We start from the raw sequence: 20028 nt of genomic DNA on the forward strand, positions 1-20028 counted from the left end.
TGAATAAGACAGCCTGTGATGCTGTGCAGCTACATCTCCCAGCGGGAGCTTTGGGGGTAGGTGGTTACAGTGTTAGAAGCTCCCCTGGTAGCACCCGGGTGGATAAAGCAAAAGAGGGCGATTCTGGCCATAGGCATGTTGTCCCCCTGGGCCATGACCTGGGTCCATCTCACTGCTTCCACCCTCGTTCCAGTTGCTAAATTTAGATCGAAGGCAGGAAAGCAAAAAGGAAGGAAAACCAGCCTCCTCTCTTCCTGTAGAGAAAAGCCCCACTTCATAGCCCTCTTTTCCGGGGAGAGCAGGAGGGAGGGCAGGAGGGAGGGGGGAGGAGAGCGTGCACACATTGAAAGGCCTCTGTCCGCAGGAGCATGAATAGGGCTTGCAGCAGCTCCCTGCCGTGGGCTGGAGGGACACAGAGCACATTGACGGCAGGGTGGCAGTGGGCTTCAGCTGTAGTGAGCCCAGTGGAGGGGTGGCCGGGCTCAGGGAAAGATGCAGGAAGGCCCCGAGGGGTGGCCGGCATGCATCTTGTTGGAGCCGCTGTGACCTTCTGATCTAGGTCTGGGGAGCAGGGGTGATCAGACTCACCTGAGATCAGCAAGGAACAGCTGCAGGGCAGAGAGGAGCGGGCAGGCGAGCAGCCTTTTCTTGAGGGCTCCAGAAAACAAGCAAGCAAGGGGTGGGAGTTTCTTAAGAGAAGGAAACCCCGACGGGCAGATGCCCGCCCCAGCCTCGAGTTTCAAAGCCGGCAGCATCTCAGGCAGGAGTTGAACACCCCTTTCCAAAGTGCTTGGGACCAGAAGTGTTTCCAGCTTGGGGGTATTTGTAAAGACTTCACCACTTGAGCATCCCAACTAAAAAAATCTGAAATCCAGACTAATCCAAAATCTGAAATCTTTTGAACATCATGTTGGTGCTAAAAATAGTTTTGGATTTCAGAGCATTGTGAGCTTTTAGATTAGGGATCCTCAATCTCTACCCTGAAAACTCAATTATTTAATGAAATTAACTCTCAGGAACTCAGCCCCGGAGTAGGAAATTTGCCAGAGAGATGCTTCAAAATACCTGCAATAGTTATGATAAAGCCGCATTCAGACACTTGGGTGCCAGGAAAATCCTTTAATGCTCACTCAGAAGCTGTGGATCTTTGTTTTACTCCGAGACTCGATGAGCCAAGTTATCTGGAGATTCTGTGACTTCTGGTAGTTTCTGTGTCCTCTCTCTAGTGAAACCACCAACCAAAAACACCCCCTAAGCTCCTCACGCTGAGGCCTGGAGGGCTGCTTGGTATAGAGCGTCCTGCCCTGCGAGCCTCACACAGCTGACCTGATAGTGTTGCTGTGTGACTCATTACTTGTGTGAGCTGGAATAACCCAGCAGAGTGAGCTAGGGTCCGTTGCTCTGTTTTAAATGGAGACCTGTGTCTCCATCGGTCCTGCCATGACCTGCATCCGAAATGGCTAAGATGAAGTCTTGGTGCTTACTGGAAGGCAGCTATCAGCGTAGAGAATGCAGCTAATTCAAGATGCCCGGGGCTGCCTAGCAGCGAGCCCAGGCTGTAACTGCACCTGTGCCCACATGTGTCCAGAGACTGTGTGGCAGGCAAGGTGCTGTAGGACCGAATGAGTGTCTGGGCAGGGCAGGAGTATCTCTAGCTGTCTGTGACAGGTGCTACCTTAGCCCCCAGAATGAGAAATTGCAGCCTCCCATCCTGTCCCTCATCCCCTGTGGACGATGAACCATGAGCACCTTGGGTGGGGAGCCACCAATGTCCAGGCGGCCCAGGTAGTCACGAATGTCTGTCGCAGCCACAGGTTCATAAATGTGCTTGCTCCTGTTACAGAGGAGGCAGCTGAGCGTGGAGCCCCGGCGGCAACTTTGTGGCCACAGGCAGGCCCACGGTGTGGGGCAGGCCCTCAGCAGGAGTCAGGGAGGAGGATGCGTAGGCTGTGAGCGCAGTGAGATTGCTCTCGATGAAGTACAGTCTGCATGAGCACTGCCCCATTTTAGGAGGGATTTTAGGAGGAATCCTCTGCAGAAGGTTCCGTGGCTTAAAACTGTGGCAACAACTCATCTGCCCCTGTCTGCCTTGGGGTTTTGTGCATACTGTCTCTTCTGGGAAGCAGTGAGAGCCTGGGAAGTTTCTGCCACTGGAAGAGGAAGCAAGCAGTTGGCAGGTGCATGTGGGAGGCCTCTGATTCTGGCGTGAGCGCAAACACCCATCTTTAAACCTGACTTGCATCTCCCCTGGGTCCAGGGAAGCCCCCAGGATTTGGCTGTTTTTCCCCAAACCTGGCCTGTGACGAAGAATGTCTGTGTAGATACACTCACTCCTTTGCACAACCCGCCAGCCCACATGCCTGCATATAGACCTGGCTGTCTGGGCCCTGTTCTTCCTTGGAGCTGCAGAGCACTGCCTCTGCATTCTCACTGCAAGGGCTGAAGACGCCTGCACAAAGTCTCTCTGAAATAGCGCAGTGCAGCCCTTGTCCTTGTGGGGTACATTTTGGTAGAGGCGCTGGATGTTAGCACGCAAGATGGTAACTGAGCAAGTGGATTTCAGACAGCGGAGACACCTTTGCACGATGCGAGGGCAGGCGGCTGGCTGGCTGGGGTGGGGCCCTGCAGACCAGCAGATGGACAGAGCCGCATGAGGAGGTCTGAGGGAAGGGTGTTTCAGGGAGAGGGAACAGCAGGTGTAGAGGCTATGCGATCAGGCAGCAGGCTGTGCTGGCTGGGTTTCTGGGTCTCCGGCAGTGGCGCAGCGTGATCCAGTTTACTTTTTGTAAAGATCTCTCTTTGAGAAATAAATAATAAGGAGGAAGGAGCTGAAAGGAAGGAGACAAGTTTTTAGGAGAACAAAAGGTTCCCAGTAGTCTCCCCTATGCCTTGGGCTTTCTTTCTTTGGTTTCCATTATTCATAGTCCAAAACGTTAAGTGGAATATTCCAGAAATAAACAACTCACAAGTTTTAGGAAAGCAATTCATAAGTTCGAAATCGCATTTATTACAATATATTGTTAAGTGGCTATTTTATTATTAGTTACCACTGTCCATCTCTTACTGTGCCTAAGGTAGGAGCCAGAGCTCTCAGTATAGTTGATGGTTTCAGGCACCCCTTGGGGATGTGCTTCCCAGGGGTGGGAGTCCTCTGTATTTCATTTTATTTTTTTATTTTTATTTTTATTTTTTTTTTGGTTTTTCTCCGGTACCGGGAACCGAACTCACGACCTTGCGCTTGCCAGGCAGGCGCTTTGCCGCTGAGCTAAACCCCCAGCCCCTGTATTTCATTTTAGACACAGCCAGCCACAAAGAATGCAAATCCCAGGGCAGGACCATGGTGGAGAGGTCGTGGCTTCGTGGAAGGTGTGCTTCACATGCCTTCTCCACAGCGCAGCTATTTAATATACGCCTGGCATCGCCAAAATGTGCCCAGTGCAATCCCCCGACCACTTCCTTTGTGTAAGGTTGTGCGCGGCCACGTTTTACCACCCAGGCTGGGCGAGCAGGAGAGGCACTGGACGAGGGGCCTCCGATGTGACTTTCTCCAGGGTTCCTGGGAAACATGTCCCGGGAGCCACGTTGACCCCACAGCTAACCTGGGGGTTCTGAGGTCACTGGCTGCAAAATCCATTGCAGACTTCAGGGGCTGGGTGTGCCCGAGCATCCTCGGGGACTCAGCCACAGACAGGAGGGTCATGAGTGCAGTGGTGTGACCTGACTCCAAGCTGACCCTGGACCCTGTTCTAGAAACCTCACAGGGAGGAAGGATGTGGTCTTTGCGATGGCTGGAGCCCTGTCAGTGGTTGAGGCAGCCCACGCTGCGTGTGCGTGTGCGTGTGTGCACGTGGGGGTAAGAGTGTACTTGTGGATCAGTCTGCTCCTTTTAAAGTCCGCTTCTCTACTCTGAATACGAAGTACTTAAACAGTACTCACTGACATGTGTTGACTACATGAACTTGAACACTTCACTCTACATGTAAATATTGAAATGGGTGCTCACCAGGAAACCAGTAATGTACTCTGTGAATGTCCCAAGTGGACTGTTCCCAAAATTACAGCCTGTATTGCAACGCAATCTTGTCACACCCCAGAAAACCCACCTACGTCCTCCGGCCCTTCCACAAAAGCAGCCACCTCCTACCTTCAAAATCCAGAAGCTCGTTTTGTCTTTTCGTACAGTCAGAAATCATCAGAAGCCACCAAACCTAGTTTAATGCACAGGGTTCCCTGTAGAGGACACCAACAAAATGCCACATGCCCGCTGGGGGCTTGTGCCAGCGTTCTTTCTTATGTACATTTTAGAATACATCAAAAATATATTTTATATAGGTTTTCTGTCCATGTTTGAAAAAATAGTGCTAAAAGGATCCAGCAAAACTCTTGTTCTCATTTCTACTTTGCCCTCTGATATTAGTTTTTCTCTAGTTTTCTAGAACATTTTTCTCAACCTTTTTTGGTCATTATTGCCATTCCTCTGGGAGGCTGTTTAGACAATTTTTTTTTCCTAATCATCATCCCTATGAGAGGTCAGTATCACAAGTATGCCATAACTGTTGCTAGGTACCAAGGCATTTGCAGAATGATAAAGCACGGTATAGGTAAGACTGTTTTCACCCTCTCCTCTTGTAAACTTTGCCCCCTATATTCACCTTGGCAGTTGGGGTTCTGGTAATGAAATATCCACATGGGCTCCCTGTGGATGGGAATTCAGTATCACAAGCAGCAATGGCAGATTGCCTTGTGCACCTGTCACTCAGCGAATGGGGCCAGTTCCCAGGAAGGGGGCTGCCGGCCCAAGGGTCCAGGCTCAGACCTGGGCCTCTGCAGTGTGGTGTTTCGGTGTGTGGCCTGACTTCCAGAATGGCCTCGCACCTTTCTCATCTGTAACCTTGGGCAGGTTCTGAGAGTGGCTGCAGGCTCTCTGGGATGCAGTTGGGAACACCCCATAAAGCACACGCCCAGTACCTGGAGCGCAGGGGGAGCGCTCAGTTGTTGGCATAGTCTTGCCCCACCCCCGTCAGCATCACCACTGTGATCATCCATCAGCTCCGGGCTGTGGAGGTAGCCGGGGCCAAGGTGGGCTTTGAATAAGTACTGAGGGGTTGACTCAGCTGGGGCTTTTCTCATCCTGTCAGACCGTCTCTTGTTAATTCAGCAAAGGATACTTAAGAGTCTCATTAGAAAGTCCCAGAGGTCAGAAAACTGCGGACCAGAGATGAGCCCACAACAGTGGCAAGAGTTGCTATTTGAAGATCACCTAACTGAGCCCATAGCGGAGTGTCTGTCCTGGAAGAGTGAACCTCGGTAGACGTCTGTCCCCAGTAATGTCTTCATTTCCTTCTACGGACTTTACATTTTCATCCCCAAAAGAGGTACACTTTGCAGAGCGCCACCTTCCAGCTGCCTCTCAACGCAGACATGCTCAGCCTCTTTCTGAAATTCTGCAAAGCAGATGTTTCCAGAGGAATGTGCGCTTGAATTTGGAGGTCAAAAGCCACCAAACCGCAAGCAAGTCCATTCCCAGACTTCCTGTCCACTCAACCCACATTCAGAGCTGCGTCTGCCTCGCCAAAAGCAGACAGCTCCCAATAAAGGGACCAGGACAGACATCGACCCATGTCAGTCAGCGGCTGAACATCAGTCACTCAGCCAAACCAGTATTCTTAATTGTCTGAGTCATTTGCGCTGCATTTAGTGTCCACCTCCAAACGTGGCTATTCTCTTGCCGTAACAAATGATGGTCCTTGTGACGGGAACGGTGCTTGGTGGAACAGCATTTATGGCAGTTCATCATTTAAAACATTTTAGAAGCTCTCTCCATATTTTCATCCCTATCAGAGCAAGGTGCAGAGGTGCTTGGGCTCGCCTCCCTGCTCCTGTGTGCTGTGTGCTAGGCATTTCCTGACATGCAGCCACCTGGGGGCACTATTTGGGGCATCACCGCAAGCAGTACTGTAGGCTGGGATGGGTCTTTACTCAGCATGGCCATACCCAAAGTGAGCCAGAATTTTTGTGATAGATAGATAGATAAATAGATAGATAGATAGATAGATAGATAGATAGATAGATAGATAGATATCTCAACTGGGACACATAGTGAGACAGGGGAAAGCAAAGGAAAAGAAAGGGAATAGAAAAGAGTGGAGATATAGGACCTGGATTTAATCTCCAGTACTGAAAAAAAATTTAAAAATAATTTAGTTATTTGAGGCTGTGAATTGGATGGCAGGTGATTGAATCTTATTTTATACACTAGATGTTTGTGTGTGTTCTCTACCATCTCCCCCATTAGTAAGTCCATTGGGGATAAAAGGCAAAGTTTTGTTTTCCTGGGGCGAAACCCACACACAAAATAACCTCTGAGGAAGTAGCTCTGACTTTGCTCCATCCTATGGCACTGAGATGTGGTACACTTTGCTGCTGTTGTTGCATTCAGCAATAATTTTGGTGTTTCTTCTTACCTTGGACCTATTCAACTTTCTTTTAGCACCAGTTTTCTTTACTTTTCATCCTGATGAGGGGAAAAAGAGAGGGGCTTTGTTCTTGAGGAATGATCAAACCATTTATTTGGCTCTTTCCATGGCATTTTTGGCACCTCTTTAATTTTTTATTGACCCTTGGATCTGCTCAAGTTGAGACTATTTATAAAGGACAGGCTGGGCCTGCTCTGCATTCAAGTGTCAAGAATCTGTCTCTAGGTGAGTCAGAGACACCGAGGGTTGAGTTTGAAGGAGGCTGTTCTGGTCCTGAGCAACCTACCCTGCCGCTTTCAGCTTGGGGATGACATCTGTCTCGTCCTTTCAAATTGCCGTGAAACCAGATCTCCAGCAAAGCAACCAAAGCAGAGAGAGCCCTGGGTCATGTTACCGTGAGCCTCCCAACTTGGTTTTATGATGGGATTTTCTGTTGCAAGCAGTTGGGACTGAGGTCTCAGGCAGTCTGCAGACTAACAAATGGGTTTCGTCTGAAGCCGGTTAGTTCCACTATCCCAGGAAAGCTGAGGGGACACTCCCTGGTTGTTAATTTCCAAAATGCTGGACAAAGTGGTGGTTCTGTTGCATAAGCCGACGACATGGTAGATGCCTTTGAAATGTTCCGCAGCCGGTTCTTGTAGATTTCTGGAAGTTGATGGTGTCTTTTGAATTCTCAGCTTTATTGGATGCCTGAAAAAGAATTGACCCCAAGTTGATTAAAGCACCCTCTCCGCTCCTTACAGATGGATTGAGTTGTGGTCTGCTTTAGCACTTGCAAGAGGGGCGGCCGACTGATGTTCTGTGGGCTGCGTTCTAGCCTGCAGATATTTTGTTTGGCCCACCCGCACAGTATTAAAAAAAATATTTGGATTAGATACCAACATTTAAAAGACAGGGGATTACACACAAAAATACAGATTTCCGGCTCTCCTCAGAAATCCCAGGGTCTGGCCACCTTGGGCCCCATGTTCTGCATGGAAGCTACCTAAAGTCAAAGCCAAGGCCAGCCCGAGTGGTGCCACCTCACTAGATAGAGCACAGGCTTACCCACAACCCCTGCCACTTGCCTCCTAGTGGTAGAGGGAGCGACAGTTGTTATTTACCACCCCACCGTCTAATTCTTGGCTAACATCACTCAGTCAGCTTTCCCTTCTTGACTCCGTTGGGATTTGAATTTGTAACCTCGGTACCAAAGCACTCATCTCTGCGGCTGCCTACCCAGGACCCCGTGTACATGGGGCTCTTATTTGCTTGTTTTGTCTGTCTTCCTCCTTGTGGATACAGGGTAAGGTTTTTAAGTAGGGCTAAGATTTTTAAAAATTCATTGGGAAATATTTGGAACACATACACATAGCAGTATCTCAGGTACCTCTGTGTACCCTCAGCGACTGTGATCACCTCGAGGCCAGTCTGGTTTCTTCTCTACTTCCATCCTTTCCCACCTGCATTGCTCAGCAATAATTGGAAGCAAATCCTAGACATTATGTCATTTCCTGTATCAGTATTCAGCATGTATCTTTAAAGCATCAGTGTGCCTGCAGATAATACTTCCTTCATGTCACAGAATGTCTAGTGATGCAACTTTCACTTGTCTTGTAAATATCATGAAAGTTTTTCCTCTCATTGTGTTTGTATTATCTTGTTGTTTGCTTGCATCAGGAGTTAGCCCTCTATCTCAATCTAGAGGTTCTTTAGATTAATATTGAAATAGAGGGTGTCACTTGTAGTATTGAGCCATTTATTTGTTGATAAAACTAGGTAGTGTATCCTGTGACATTTCTCATGGCATGGCTCTTATTGCTTGTGTCCCCATGGTGCGATTTACCATGTTCCTCTGTCCTCTTGTGACCTTCACATTAGTAGCTGACTTGAGAGGTATAACCGAGTCAGGTTTAGTTATTTTGGGCAAAGCCACTTCGTCAGTGATGACACATCCTTGTCAGGAGGCACCTTGTGGTGTCATCTTGCCCCTGTTTGGTGATATTAGTAGCTGTCGATAGTGAATACCCAGCTCTGTTAATTCTATGGTGTATTAACTGCAAAATGGTGATCTTCTATTCTTATTCAGCCATCACTTCCCCTTCTGTTAGCTGGAAAAATTCTATAAAGGGAAACTTCCCTGCATCGACAATGGTAGAATTCATATAGAGAAGGCAGGATGAATGCTTGATTCTTCCCCCTGTATTTACCAGGTTTTTAAATAATGGTTTGGTTCATTAACGTCCTCCTGTAGCGATCAGTTAGGGTTGTTTGTGGAGTTTAGGTTTTTTTTGTGTGTGCCATTATGAGTTCATGGGTTTAAGCATAATTGATGTTTTAAGATCTGAATGGGTCTTTTTGAGTAGTTCCTTTTGTTCTCATCACTTCGGGCTCTAAATAATGTGACTTCCTCCTCTTGCTTCCTGTGGCTTAAGCAATGTGCTTGGGTATTCAGAGGCTTCATCGAGGAAGGAATCCTACATATAGACTAAGGGCTGTGTCCCCTACATATGCGAAGAGGGACATCCGAAAGTAGCTGTCATGTGCTGATTGGTGAGACATTCCTTGTAGCACTGTGGAATCTTTAAATGGGATTTCAGAGTTTACAGGGCAGGGGAGGGTTAGGTCCTAGTGGGGGCGTCAAGGGCTGCTGTCGTGACACCCACAGGTAGCAGTGGCTTTAACAAGACAGACAATTTCTTCCTTAGGTAATACCAAGGGCATGTGCGGTCCATGGCTGGTTTGCTGGCACTATGGTGCCAGGCTTTCTATCTTACTGTGCCTTTGTTCCTAGAGTGGCACCTCACCCTGTTCAAGATGGGCTCTGGATGGAAGGAGAGGGTGGGAGGGAGGAAGGAGGACATGTCCCTTCCTTTAAGGGAGGAAGCCATACAGTCCTTTGGCTGGCACCTCATTGGCCAGAGCCTTATCATGTGACCACCCTGAGCCACAAAGGAGCCTGGGAAATGTAGTTTTCATGTTCACACTACCCATTCACATGCATAGCTTCATGTCCCCATGAAGGCAGGGAGAATGAGCTTGGGAGTCTCTGTGCAGGACATAAAAGCACAGAAGGCAAATAGCTACCAAAAGGATGTTGGATATTTTGCATTCTGTAATATCTGTAAGAGTCTCTGCATCTATTCCATAAGCACTTATGGAAAGCCTCTTCTCTGCCAAGGACAGTTTTTAGGCCACAGTGACACAGAGGACCCTGAAGCACAGACCCTGCCTTTATGAAGCCTACCTCATAGGAGAGGAAATAAACAACTAAATAAATACATACAATAATGTCGGGTGGCAACAAGTGCTCTGAAGAAAATCTAAACTAGAATGAGGGAAGAGGCCTCGGGTGTGTAGTTATCATTGATTTTCCCCAAATTCAGAGAGCCCTGTTCTTCAGGATCAGTCCAGGAATTTCAAAACGCTTTCCTAGTGTCTTTTTGCTGGAAACAAATCTTGAACTTGAGGATTTTGGCATTTGGGGCTGGGTCATTTTCCATTGTGGGGGACCGTCCTGTGCTCTGTGGGATATTTAGCAGCTTCCCTGTAGAATGGTGAGGAGCAGCTTCCCCCGCTAGTCACGGCAACCTCAGCTGTCCTCAGAGACCACTGGCTACCCCAGGGTGGAACTCACTCTCAGAATGGGTGCCGAGTTCTTGGGGAGGCAGCAGCTTTAGTGCTGAATAGCCGTGAACCCATGTGTGTTGGTAGAAGGAAGGTGGCTGCTCTGGACAGAGGCCTGTCACTGGCCCACTGGAGAATTCCTGGAGCTCTCTGGGTGGGTGGAGCCACCGGGAGCTGGTGTCTCTCTCTGGCACAGCATCCTCCCTGGTGTGGTGCCCAGGACAGTGGCTTTGGGGTCAGAAGATGTCAGTGAGTCGTTTCTGTCAGCATCTGACTTGGAGGGAAGCCTTGCCCTTGGCCTTGTGTGAGGCATGTGTGAGAGCGATCTGCACACCGTCACATCCCCACAGTACTGCGAGGGCTGAGGGCCGTGGACGTGGCCTGCTGTCGTGTTGGGCTGACGGGCCGGCTCCCCCAGGGTCCTCTTGCTTAGCATGTGCCTTCTTGGTCTGCTTCTTGGCAACTGGTGCTCATTCCTACCTTCTTGATTTGAACAGGTACTCGCTGAGTACACACTGTGTACTGGGCTTTGTGTCCAATGCTGGGACACAGCAGGGAGCCAGACAGATGTCCCCCTCTGTGTCACTGCAGCCTAAGGAAAACTCTCTCTGGAAGGGGCATGCTGACTGTCCAGTCAATAAATAGAGGTTCAGATGGGGGCCTGGATGTTCTGGACGAGACAAAAGGAGGCAGAGAGGATGCCTTCCCGGGGGCAGTCAAAGGGGGTGACTCCTCATCTGAGACCTGCAGAGGAGCAGAGGAAAGGGAATTCCCGGCAGAGGACAGCCATGCAGGGGCCCCGTGGGGAAGGGGTGGGCATGTAGCTGGGAGCCGTGGCGGTGGAAGCCTGGTCACTGGGCCAAGCCAGACTGCGGGCCTCCCGGGCCCAGATCTTACTGTGGGAGTGAGAGAGGCTGCAGGTAGGGGCGGTGGCGAGCGGAGGGGGTAATCACAGTGGGTGAGCCCTCCGCATGCTCAGTGAGCCCTAGAGATGGCAGGGACTATTCAGCATGGGGTCTCTGTGTCCTGGAAATAGGGGCAGGTGGCTGCATGGGGTCACAAAGCCAGAGGTTCAGAAGATGGATGTCCAGTTGGAGTCACACTGCTGAGAAATGACCTTAAGCCAGTTCCTACAGAGAAGGGATCATTATCTGGGGTGGCCCCTTCTAACTCCCCCTATCTGATGAGGCACCCCAAACTGGCTTTGCTCTATACCCACAATGCTTCCGCCTCCACAGGATACTCCACAAGGGTCCCACGCTCACCTGGGCTGCAGTGGGCTCATGTCCCTTCCTATCCCACCTTGCTTGGTTCCCATCACCCATATCTCTATAGCTGCCTAAGGGGCTGGTGCAGGGCCCTAGATGAGTTACTTAATGTCTGTGACCTCAGTTTTCCCCTCTGTAAAATGGGCTGAAGTTTAAATGAAATGACATGTGGAAGTGACCACAAGGGACCGACCACACAGTCAGCCTCCCTGGCATCACTGATAGCTCATCCTCCTCCCCTTCCATTATCCAGGGCTGGGAAGTGCCTCAGTCCCTGCATTTGAGACAAGCCAGCCTTTCTCTGATATTTGCACGCCAGTTCCGGTTTCTACATGGCCTCTTCAGGTTTGAACTAGCTCTGTATTCCAGAGACATGGGACATCCCAGTCTGTGGAGAAGGCTGGGGAGGAGACTTAGGGAGCCCTGGGGAGCAGCCCCATCAGTCAGATGGGGGGACAGGCTAGGAACTGGTGCTGGGCAGTCCTGGCGAGGTCAGCAGGCAGGTCCTCTGCCACCTTGGGGGCCTGATGGATAGGACTCCTGTCTTCTCTCTGGGTGATTTCAGAGCGAGGTCTGCCCGTGGTTTCTGTGACTTTCTAACCTTTCTCCTCACACCCTCCTTGCCCCCGGACCTCCTGTTGTTTGAACATCACTTTCGGTGCCTGGCGTAGGACCAGCCAGACCAGACCCGTTGTCTCCTCCTTGGAGATTGGCAGCACAGGCCAGAGAGTGTGGAAGGAGGGAGGAGGGACTTGAGAGGGAGGCGGGTCAGTGTGTGGTGGTGAGATGGCGTGAAGCAGGCAGTCTGTAGCATTGCCAGTAGGTGTGACAGGGGCAGAGGGCAATTTGACAAAATCTTCTAAAATGTGGAATGTGAACATCCTTGGGCCCAGACTTTACCTGACTTCTAGCAGTGTATCCTTTGGTGCCTGGCACACCCACTGGGGGACTGGAATGGTGATCCCACAGCCCTGGTCCCCAACCCTGCGTAGTGTTCTCAGGCACGAAGCTTCATGACACCAGGAACCCCTGGTTGCCCTGACTGCAGTCTTGTTAGCAGCAGCAGCAGCAGACTAGAAGCAACATGAACATCTGCTGTGTAAGCTTCAGCACCCAGCGAGTGCAGCGACTGGGCCGGGGGAGGGAGGCAGCTTGGTGCAGGTTTAGCCTTTGGATTTCCTTTTCTTCTTTGCAACATGCATGCATTGCTTAGGATAAAACGTAGAAAAAGAAGCACATGTTGCAGGTCCTAGTGGTGACCTTCGAGATTTCTATTTTTAAAAATGGAGATTTAGAAACAGAAACTTTTCAGTTCTGCCTAGGATGTGTCCCTACCGTTGGGATGTATAGCGTCCCCTCTCCCACCCCCTCATCCTTGCCTGGAGGGTGACACGCGGCTCTGCCAGGCTTCCCTGCCTCTGGACCTTTGCCCATGCCATAACCTCTGTCTGGAATGCCGTCCTCCCTTTGCTGTGTTTCAAGGGTCTGACCAGGTCTCCTTCCTCCGTAACAGCAGGGTTTTCTCTCCTGACTGAGTCCTGGGGACACGCATGGCACCTTTTCCTTTGTTCTCTCCCCACTGAGCGTGGCTAGGTGGGGGGAGCCAGTGTCGCTGATTGCTCTGTCTCCTGGCTGTCTCTGGTGCCCAGTAAGCCCTTGCCCCGGCTCCCTGCGCAGAAGGCACTCAACATACCTTATGGAACGGCACTGCTACCCCACAGTGAGGCGGAGGCCACACACTGCCTGGGTTTTACTTGTCGTGAAAGAACAACCGTCATAACAGCAGCTGCTACTGGGATGACGCAACTGCATACTGGACACTTCACTGCATTAAACCATCTAATCAAAACAAGGGCCCCACGAGGCAAGTACTGTTATTGTCCCCATTCTACAGATGCGGAAATGGTGACTCAAGGAGGTTAAGTAACTGGTCCAAGGTCACACAGCAAGCGAGGAAATTTGCCATTGTTCTTTCTCTCGGTTGTTTTGGAGGAAGGTGCTGGTGTTTCTTTGAGGGTTCAGGCGTGCCCACAAGCTCTGCAGCCTCTGCTGACAAAGGTTAGGATGGGCAGGCACCCTGCGTACTGGTGTAGAATTGGGCTTTGGTCTCGGTGGGACAGTTTCGGGACTCGGCCTGTCAATGCCACATTCTCGAGGCCTCAGAGCATGCAGGGGGCTTGACAGCTGCTCCAGGGCCTCTCAGAAATGTGCTATCTGCTGGCCCTCTAAAATCTCCATTTCTCACCTGCAGCCAGCGGTGTGGCCCAGCACCAGGCCATCCCTTGTGACAGCAGAGCCAGGGGCCATGGGAAGGATTGGGAGCTGCCAGGAGCAGAGCAGGAGCAGCCACCCGCCCACGGTGCAGCTCTGTGACGTGTGTCCCCGCCCCTCCCTGCCGGGCGTGGCACCAACTGCTTTGGACACAGAAGTGCTCCTCTTGCAGGGGGTGAGATCGCTTCCTGTCCTACCGTGAGGCTGCCCACCTGCACACACACCGCTCTTCCGCCTGCTGCGTTCTAACCCCGCTCCTCCCAAAGCTGGCACAGGGCATGAGGTTGCTGGGGCGCCCAGCAGTCGGGTCCCCGAGTGACCAGCACTTCCCTCCCTCAGCAGCCCTGGCCTTGCCTGGCCAGCGGGGCCAGCTCCAGTCACAGGCCAACCCTGGGGCTAGGAAGCAGGAACCGGCTGCCAGGGCTCTGAGAAACTCCTGCCTGACCTGGGAACTGGCCCCGCTCAGGGTCCCTTTGGAGGGGGTGACACCAGCTGTCCTTGCCGGGTTCCGGTCTGTGCTGGTTAGAACAAAGTGCAGTCTCCTGACTCTGAAGGCAAGTAGCTCTGCCCCAGCCCTTCCCTGGTCCAGTGGTCTGCAGCTGCTAGATGCTCCCGTGTGCTGCTGGGCTCTGCCAGGCCAACTCTGGGTTTCTTGGGTACACCTCTCGATCTCCTGGTCCTCGTCACTCAGCAGTCAGGGCTGAGTCACGCTGTGTGCCTGGGGTGGGCAGAGGGCTACAGGACAGCAGTCACTCAGGCTCCAGGGGATTGCACTCCATCCTGCAGGTGCCTCCCTATAAGGGGCCCAAGTTTCTAGCTTGGAAAGCTTGCCTTCATGGCCCCACATTCTTGAACTCAGTTCTACCTGGCACAGTTGCTGAGTGCCCATGTGTGCCAGGCGGAAAACAAGACAGGGCACTGCTTTAGCAACTCGCATTGTGGTTCATGGTGTGGCCAGGTGCAGTTGAGTGTGTGTGTGTGTGTGCATGCACGCATGTGTACACACGGCCCCAGAGCCGGCTGGGCAGGGGACATAAGTTTGCTGATCGTCTTCCTTGGGCTTCCGCGGTGAATGCAGGTCACTTCAGCCCTAGACAGAACACTTCTGTGTTCCCCACCAAACAAGCCTTGGTTGGCAAGGCAGGGGCCCAGGGCAGGTCCTGCAGTCATAGGTGGGTTAAAGTCACAGCCTTGTCACCCGCCCCTGTGTAACTGTCAAGTCCCTTCAGAGCCCAGGTGATAACATCGCCTGCCTCCTGGGTTCCTGTGATACGTAATATCTACGTTGATATGCGTAGATCTCTTAGGGCCTGGCACAGGGTACAGTAGTTGCTTAGTAAGTGCCAGCTGCCGCCATTACCAATCCCTGCTACCAGCCAGGTACACTGGCAGGTGCTGCGTGAATGAGGCGAGGTTCCTGCTCTGTGGATCTCACAGTCTAATGGGGAAGAAGAAGGAATACCATAAAGAAGGTATTTCAGAGGGTGAGAGATTCCATAAAGAAGAAAGCCTTAGCCAACGGCTGTGTTCTCCCCTAAGTGTGCTGAACAGGCCACTTGGAGGCCCACGTACCAGGCCTAGCACGGCAGGCACGAAGGTCTCCTTTTGCCCTCCCCCTTCCATCTCTCCTTCCTTCCTTTTCTAACCCTTCCTTCCTAGTTCCCTCCTTCCCCTCCCTGCCGGCCTCTGCCTGTCCCTCCAACCCTTCCTTCCTCTCTCTCCTTGTCTTCTTTCTTTCCTTTAAATACTAAAACGCCTTTCGTAAACATACGTAAACATGCTAACAGTACAAATGTATGGAGCAACCCAAACGTATTATGCTGTTACCCCGACACACACGCCAAGTTTAAACCAAAATCGGGCAACCGTGACTTTTGAGCCCATTTGTCAGTTTGAAAAATGTTAGCTGCCAACCTTCCAGCTATGTTTCTCTGAGTGATGACTTTCAAGAAGAAAACTTCCCTCTGCTTTGACCACTCCTAAAAATGAATTATTTAATAGCCATCTAGTTCAGTGTTTAAAATTTTAACTGCCTCATAAATGCCCTTTTTTGTAGAAGTTTAAAAAAAAAAAACCAAAAAACACTTGGTCCAAGGAGGGCCCAGAGAGTAACTGTACGATTTCTGTCTTTCATCCATCTTTGCCCTGTGCTTTTTTTTTTCCCTGCTGCTTACCACCTGGTGCTACAGAAGCAGGTGGTCTGAGTTTTGCTGGCTGCAGTCCATTCAACAGATTGCTTGGTATTTGGATTTTCTGTAAATTGGGGTTCTTTCTTTGCTGTCAGAAACAGGCTCTCTGAAACCTGCTTTCCCTGCCTCTGGTGCGTGTGCGCACACACACCCACACCCACACACACACCCTCACACATAGGCTTCTGCAGAGCGAGACCTGCTGGTCCGTCTCTGAGCTGCAGGGCGTATGCGTCTGCACCCTCAGCAGACAATATGAACTTGTCTTCCAACGAAGTGGTTGTACCAGTTTCTACTCCCATAAACAATGCAGGCTTATTTCATTGTGCTAGGTTGTCACAAGGTTTGAGACTGTCACACGTTTTGATTTTTCTCTCAGTTGGTGTGTGAGACAGTGTTTTCAATGACCAGAAGATTTGAATGTGGCTGAATTTATGTTCTGCAGGATTTGAGCTTCTTGAGTGTAGTTTTGAGTACTGCTTTCCAAACTGTGTCGCTGAACTGGCAGCATCCGTGTCACCCGGAGCTTGTTAGGAAAGCAGATCCCTGGGGCTCCACCTCGACCTGCTCATCGGCTGCTATGCTTCCCTTAGCTTTCTCCCCACCCCATGTCATTCATAGAGATTTTCCTGTGCTGCCTTCCAAACACGCAGGGTCTTCCCTTACACTCCCCAATGCGTAATTTGTTGAAGTTGATTTTGTGTCCATATGAAGTAAGGTTCTGATAGCACGGTTTTCTATAGGGATGGCTGGCTGCCCCAAACCACCTGTGGAGACATTCATCCTTTTCCCATGATCCTTAGGGGCTGGAAACGTTTTTCCCATGTCAGCGTGGGGGCTTTTCCTGGGCTCTCAGCCTGGTTCTTTAGGTCAGTTTTTCTGCCCAGCTAATTATACTCTCCTTTTAAAATTGCATCTATCTATGGCAGTGCAATGCACACCATCCTCATTATGAGAGTTGTGTCCGAATGTTGCCTCTCTGGGGCCAGCTTGCTGGTCGTCAGAAGTGTCCTTCCCCCCCACCCCCATCTTCCGCTTTTCTGTGCAAACCTGACTCAGCTGTCAGGCTGCAGGGGATTGCACTGAATTTTAGGTCAACTTTAGATCATTTAAATCTAGCATAATTGGGGGGAAATGGACATTTCCAGTATTATGTTTTTGTAGGGCTTTAAAAAAGCACACTTAAGGCTTTCTTTCATAATAGAAATCATGAAAAAGACCCCTCTCACAGATCGCTGTCATGGGAGTTGGGATCTACCTGCAGCCATCTCTCCCCTCCCTTTGGAACCTGGTGGCCGTGGGGTTGGAAGGATGGATGCGCCTGCCGGAAGGCTGACTTCCCGTCCCCGCACTGCTGTGGTGTCCCAAGGATAAGCTACTCTTAAAGCTTGCTTCCCACTAGGTGGACAGTTTCTTGCTGTGTCCCAGTGGGCTTCTGCATGGGCCTAGAGGGAGAGGTCCACAGTGGAGAAGCCATTTCCCCTTTAAGTTGGGAGGAGTGCAAAGGAAGCTCTGGGTTCTTCCAGAAGCCATGTCCTAACCCCACTTGGCATGGGTTAATGCCCCCCAGAACAGGCCCTCTGAGGCAGGGGGGCCTTAGGAAACTGTGGCACCAGGACTTTGCCGGTCAGCGAGGGAGCCTGGGAGACGGCATGCCAGGCAGAAATGCAGTGAGACCTAGAGCACAGAGGCACTGTCCCGTTTTGACCATGATGCACCAATACCCAGTTTCTTTGATTAGCCGCCTCTGCAGAGTAGGCCTCACTGTGGTCTGCCTCTTGCACACGGAGTTCAGCACTAGGTTGCCAACACTAGAAGCCATCATTTCTTCATTCATGTGTTCAGTGTTCAGTTTCTCCTTAAATCGTTCATTCACCCAACAGCTGCTTATTGTCGCCTGCTGGGGCGGCACCTGAACGCAAAGGCTCAGAGCCCCTGCCCTCCAGAGCTCCTGTCCGGACATTGGCTGTGTCTGCTCTGGTCCAGCTGTGGCCAGCGTGGCCAAGCACCTTCCGTCTAGGACTTCGGACCAGCTCCTGGGGACAGGCAGAAGCCACACCTGGGTGGGAAATTGCTAAACCCTCCTGCCCTGGGCTCCTCTGTGGAGTTGAGCCCCAGGTTCCGAAAAGGTTTCCTGAAGTCCAGAGGTGCTCGGTGGGCTTGGGGGAGAAGGGGCCGAGGAGGGTGCTGGGAGCAGGCCCCAAGGAGCTGTCCCCTCTTGCCTGGCCATGGGAGGATCAGTGTCTGTCCCTGGAGGCCAGCTCAAAGCAGGCGGCTCCCTTGCTGCCCTGGGGCTTGGCTCCTCCTGGCTGCTGCTCTGCTGCTCTGCCCTCCCCCTCTGCACACAACTCTCTCTTCTCACTCTTCTCCTCCCTCTAGCACCTCTGCCTCTTACGCGAACCTGGACTCTCAGAACAGCCATGCCTACTCATCCCGAGAGCTGGGGACGTTTGGGATGAGGCTAAGCGAGGCATTTTTCTTGTAAGCCGCAAGGCCTTGCTCGTAAGCTGCCTGGGAGGCTGGCGCTGTGCAGATCTGCTGCCTGCGCTGACTTCCGGAGCCTCTGGTTTGCAGGCAGCAGGTGACTCAGGGGCTGTTGTGTGTGTGGCTGGCCCAGGGCAGCCGGTGCACTGTGCAGGGGTGGGAGGGGCCCTCTGGGCAGGGTGTGGGAGCGCATCTCCCCGCGGGGCACAGGTAGCTTCCACGGTGAGGAAGAAGATGGATTCGAAGTTCGGTTAACCAGGAGCCCACATGGCTGAGACCCTGACAAGCTGGGCCAGGCCTGTTGAGAGTGGAGACAGCCGTGAGCGCGGTTTGCTTTTTTCTTTTAGTTTGCCGAGTCCATGCATTTCCATTGCATGATTCACACTGCAGATGCACACACGGAGGCTCAAGCACTTAGAAGATCGGCCCCACTTTCTCAAGGGTGTTGCACAAGGTGCTGCGTCCCAGGCTGTAGGGATGTTTAGCTTTGTTGATTGAAACCCTCGAGGTAAGACCATTACCTGCTTTTCACAAACGAAGCACAGGGAAATCCCACAAAAGGATGTGGCAGAGCTGTCACAGTTTCTCCTGCAGCGCCAGTCCTAGGTGTGAGCCCCTGGCCTCTCTGCTTGGTGCCTGGACCTGGTGGTTCAGAGCCCCAGCCCTTAGAGACAGCTGCTGCTCAGGATGGGGAGGCTGAGGAGCACCCGGGGTCGCCGTCAGGACCCACCCAGAAGTGTATGAGCTGGGCAGGGACAAGAGAGCAGGATTCAGATGCAGAGAAAACCCAGGCAGGAAGGGAGACCGTCCTGCCCGGGACCAGCCCTGTGATGCTGCCCACGTCACTTAACCCTGATGACATCGCGGGCAGATACCCACCGTGTGCACATGGACTGGGCTATTAGAACATTAGAGTAGAATGGATTTGACACAACAGTGCTCATGGCAGGCTTAGGCCACCTGTAATGGTCAGCTTAGGCTGCATAACAAAACATCACCAGACAGCTTGACTACAGACACTTATCCTCTGAAGTCTGATATCAGGGTGTTAACATCACAGACCTCCAGAGGACTCTTTCTGGCTTGCAGATGGCCACCTTTTTGGTGTGGTTTCCATCACAGGAGCACCTCTGCATGACCCTGGCTAACATTCACTGTCTCCCAGAGGCCCCATCTTCAAATACTGTCATGTGGGGTGTGAGGGCGTCAACACAGGAAATTGGGGCTAGGGGCCATGTACACTGCAATCCATAGCAAGGACTGTCAGTGAAAGGTTTCATTTCGAGGCACATCAGACATAAAGGCTACGTCCTGAAACAGTGTCCCGCACTCCTTGCCAGTTGCTCCAGGCAGCCTTTGCATTGTAAGCCCTAGAGCCAAGACTGAGGACAGACTCTTGCCCCTGCTTGGACCCTGTGGAGCTTCCTTCCACGCAACTTGTGGCCTCTCTGGCTTGTGAATCTGGAAGGAATAAAGGAGGCAGAGGTGGCTGAGTGTTCTGTAGGAAATGCAAGACTTGAAAGTCCGCAGGGGGCTGCTCTTCAGGGGCTGGGGGCTAGCACCCACTCAGGAGATGTGTGTGTGTCCTGTGTCGGGGGAGGACACTGACAATCCACAGGGTGAGCCTTTGGGAGCGTGAGACAGGCCTGGGAGAGTCGGTAACTGTCCAGTGAACGGGCATCTGAGGGAGAGGCCACCTGTCAGGGCCAGGAGCTTTGGACCTCCTCCAGGTGA

General features: G+C 51.7%; 1 protein-coding gene across 1 annotated transcript in view; it reads left to right on the top strand.

The window, feature by feature from the left end:
* Positions 1–20028, top strand: part of Nfatc2 (nuclear factor of activated T-cells, cytoplasmic, calcineurin-dependent 2) — a gene marked incomplete at its 5' end in the record, with an annotated part of 117324 nt that overhangs the window by 83792 nt on the left and 13504 nt on the right.

Source organism: Chinchilla lanigera, unplaced genomic scaffold (genome assembly GCF_000276665.1).
Source record: "Chinchilla lanigera isolate Chin_1 unplaced genomic scaffold, ChiLan1.0 scaffold00044, whole genome shotgun sequence".
Classification (NCBI taxonomy): Eukaryota; Metazoa; Chordata; class Mammalia; order Rodentia; family Chinchillidae; genus Chinchilla; species Chinchilla lanigera.